Source organism: Papio anubis, chromosome Y (assembly GCF_008728515.1).
Source record: "Papio anubis isolate 15944 chromosome Y, Panubis1.0, whole genome shotgun sequence".
Classification (NCBI taxonomy): domain Eukaryota; kingdom Metazoa; phylum Chordata; class Mammalia; order Primates; family Cercopithecidae; genus Papio; species Papio anubis.
Genome location: NC_044997.1, coordinates 7,309,302 through 7,314,000, shown reverse-complemented (window position 1 = coordinate 7,314,000; position 4,699 = coordinate 7,309,302). Strand labels below are relative to the sequence as shown.

At 41.6% G+C, this 4,699-nt stretch overlaps 1 pseudogene; it reads left to right on the top strand.

The window, feature by feature from the left end:
- Positions 1 to 2,951: 2,951 nt before the first annotated feature.
- LOC116272341 lies at positions 2,952 to 3,724 on the top strand (annotated as a pseudogene).
- The last annotated feature ends 975 nt before the right edge of the window (positions 3,725 to 4,699 follow it).

Sequence of the window (4,699 nt, the reverse complement as noted above, 5' to 3'; positions counted from 1 at the left end):
TTAGGCCTAAAAACAGACGCAGTACCCGGACGCTTGAACCAAACCGTATTCACAGCCACACGACCAGGCGTCTATTATGGTCAATGCTCAGAAATTTGCGGCGCAAACCACAGCTTCATACCAATCGTCGCAGAACTAATTCCACTAAAAATTTTTGAAATAGGACCTGTATTCACCCTGTAACCCCTAAAACACTTTGCAGACCAGCTGTACAGCTGTCTCAGCATTAACCTTTTAAGTTAAAGATTGAGGGCATGCCCTCTGCAGTGAGATGCCCCAACTGGTCACATCCACATGATTCACTACGATCACAACAATACTTCCTACACTATATCTTATCACACAGTTAAAGCTGCTAAGTACAAACTACTATCAACCCCCTTCACAAAAAAACTCCAACTTACAAACCCACAGTACCCACTGACAACCAAAATGAACGAAAATCTATTCACCCCATTCTCAATCCCAACAATCTTAGGACAACCCGCCACAATCCCCATCATCATGTTTCCCACACTACTAATCCTGACCTCTAAACATCTCATTAACAACCAATTAACCACCATCCAACAAAATCTCATCAAACTTACTTTAAAACAAATAATAACACCCCTCAATGCTAAAGGACAATCTTGATCTCTAATACTAATATCCCTAATCACCTTTATTACCATAACTAATCTTCTAGGACTTCTACCCCACTCATTCACACCAACCACCCAACTTTCTATAAACTTAGCTATGGCAATCCCCCTGTGAACAGGCACGGTCATTACTGGCCTCCGCTTTAAAACTAAAAACTCCCTAGCCCACATTCTACCACAAGGCACACCTACACCCCTTATTCCCATACTAGTAGTAATCGAAACCATTAGCCTACTTATTCAACCAGTAGCCCTAGCTGTACGACTAACTGCTAACATCACAGCTGGCCATCTATTAATTCACCTAATCGGAGACACTACACTAACACTGCTAACCACCAACCTCTCTGCCACCCTACTAACTTCTGTGCTCCTGACACTATTAATTATTTTAGAAATTGCAGTTGCTCTAATTCAAGCCTATGTCTTCACACTCTTGGTCAACTTATATCTACATAACAACACCTAATGACCCACCAACTCCATGCCTATCACATAGTTAAACCCAGCCCTTGACCATTAACAGGAGCCCTGTCAGCTTTTCTATTAACATCCGGCTTAGTTATGTGACTCCACTTTCACTCCGTTATCCTACTGGCACTGGGCCTGCTAACCAACGTACTAACCATATACCAATGATGACGTGACATTATCCGAGAAAGCACCTATCAAGGCCACCATACAACACCCGTTCAAAAAAGCCTTCGATATGGAATAGCATTATTCATCGTCTCAGAAGTCTTCTTCTTTGCCGGCTTCTTCTGAGCATTTTATCACTCAAGCCTCGCCCCAACACCTCACTTAGGATGCCACTGACCACCAACAGGAATCACCCCCTTGAACCCCCTAGAAGTGCCCCTTCTAAACACCTCCGTACTACTCGCATCAGGAATCACAATTACCTGGGCCCACCATAACCTCATGAGCAGTAGTCGAAAACAAACAACCCAAGCCTTACTTATTACAATTCTACTGGGTATCTACTTCACCCTACTACAAATCTCAGAATACTTTGAAGCGCCCTTCACTATCTCCGATGGTATTTACGGTTCAACATTTTTTGTCGCCACAGGTTTCCACGGACTTCACGTTATCATTGGATCCACATTTCTCCTCATTTGCCTCATTCGCCAACTATTCTACCACTTCACATCAAATCATCACTTCGGCTTTGAAGCCGCCGCCTGATATTGACACTTTGTAGATGTTATTTGACTATTCCTCTACATTTCTATTTACTGATGAGGATCCTACTCTTTTAGTATAATTAGTACAATTGACTTCCAATCAATTAGCTTTGACAGCATTCAAAAAAGAGTAATAAACCTAATACTAGCCCTAATAATCAACACCCTCTTAACCTCACTGTTAACAATCATCATATTCTTGTTACCCCAACTCAACTCCTATGCAGAGAAAACTAACCCCTACGAGTGCGGATTTGACCCTCTGAACCCCGCTCGCATTCCATTCTCAATAAAATTTTTCCTAATCGCCATCACTTTCCTACTATTCGACCTGGAAATTGCCCTACTACTATCCCTGCCATGAGCTCTCCAAACAACAAATCTTTCAGCAATAATCAAGACATCCATCATATTTATTATCATTCTAACTCTCAGCCTGGCTTACGAATGAACTCAAAAGGGGCTAGACTGAACTGAGTTGGTAAGTAGTTTAAACAAAACAAATGATTTCGACTCATTAAATTATGATAACCATACTAACCAAATGACCCCTATCCACATAAACATTACATTAGCATTCACCATTTCACTTCTGGGCATACTGATCTACCGCTCACACTTAATAGCATCTCTCCTCTGCCTAGAGGGAATAATAATGTCGCTCTTTATCATAACTGCCGTTATAGCCTCAAACGCACACTCCCCCCTGATCAATATTATACCCATCATTATACTAGTATTTGCCGCTTGCGAAGCGGCAGTGGGCCTCGCCCTACTAATTTCAATCTCCAACACATATGGACTAGATCACATCAACAACCTGAGCCTGCTCCAATGTTAAAAATAGTTATCCCCACAACTATACTACTACCAACAACATGACTCTCCAAAGACAGCACAATCTGAATCAATTTAACCACACACAGCCTAACCATCAGCCTTATCCCCCTACTATTTTTTAACCAAACTGACAACAACCTCCTCAGCCACTCAATCCACTTATCTTCCGACCCACTAACAACACCCCTCCTAACATTAACTGCCTGACTACTACCCCTTATAATCATAGCAAGCCAATACCACCTACATAACGAACCCCCCTCACAAAAAAAACTCTACCTTTCCATAATAATCTTTCTACAAATTACCCTGATCCTAACATTTATGGCCACAGAACTAATCATATTTTATATCCTGTTCGAAACCACTCTCATCCCAACCCTTATTATCATCACTAAATGAGGCAACCAAGCAGAACGTCTCAACGCAGGTTCATACTTCCTATTCTATACCCTAACCGGCTCCCTACCACTGCTTATTATATTAATCTACACATACAACAAGACAGGCTCATTAAACACCACATTACTAACACTCACAGACCAAAAACTAACAACCACTTGATCCCATAACCTTACCTGACTAGCGTGCATAATAGCCTTTATAACAAAACTACCCCTATACGGCCTACACCTATGGCTCCCCAAGGCCCACGTCGAAGCCCCCATTGCAGGCTCAATAGTACTTGCCGCAGTGCTCCTAAAACTAGGCGGCTACGGAATAATACGATTCACTTCCATCCTTAACCCCCTAACAGAATATATAGCCTATCCATTCCTCATACTATCCCTATGGGGCATAATCATAACAAGCTCGACCTGCCTTCGACAAACAGACCTAAAATCACTCATCGCATACTCCTCCGTAAGCCACATAGCCCTAGTAATTGTAGCCTCCCTCATCCAAACCCCCTGAAGCTTCTCCGGTGCAACCATCCTTATGGTTGCCCACGGACTCACCTCTTCTATATACTTCTGCTTAGCTAACTCGAACTACGAACGCACTCACAGCCGCATTATACTGTTATCCCGAGGACTCCAGATCCTACTCCCACTAATAACTTTCTGGTGGTTCATAGCAAGCCTCACTAACCTTGCCCTACCACCCACCATCAATCTAATCGGAGAACTCTTCGTAATCGCAGCTTCATTTTCCTGATCCAAAAATTACCATAAGCAATCCTTAACAGGACTTGAATATACCACCAGCCTCACTCTTTCTCCACATATTCACCACAATACAACGAGGAACGCTCACACACCATATAACCAATATAAAACCCCCCTTCACGCGAGAAAATACACTAATATTTTTACACCTTGCCCCAACTATTCTCCTATCTCTCAACCCCAATACCATTCTAGGACTTACTCCTTGTAGACATATAGTTGAATCAAACGTTAGACTGTGAATCAACCAGAAGCTTCCACCACTTTTGTTTACCGAGAAACTGCAAGGATCATAAACCCATGCTTTCGTATTTAAAACTTGCTGACTTTCTCAACTTTGGTAGTGATAACAGCTATCCATTGGTCGAACCAAAAACATTGGTGCAACTCCAAATAAAAGTAATAACCATGTACACTTCCATTATACTAATAACCCTCGCCTCCCTAGCTCTTCCAATTTTTGCCACCTTTGTCAATCCCCATAACAAAACACACTCATACCCAAACTATGTAAAAACAACTATAATATATGCCTTCATCACTAGCCTTATTCCAACAACCTTATACATCTTCTCAAACCAAGAAACAAACTATCTGGAGCTGGCTACACTAGTCAATAATAAATCAACATTAGACCTAACACTAAGCTTTAAACTAGACTACTTTTCCATAATGTTTATCCCAATCGCACTATTCATTACCTGGTCTATCATAGAATTCTCACTGTGATATATAAGTTCAGACCCAAACATCAACCAGTTCTTTAAATACCTCCTTATCTTTCTAATTACCATATTAATCCTTATTACCGCTAACAACCTCTTCCAGCTCTTCATCGGCTGAGAAGGTGTAGGAATTA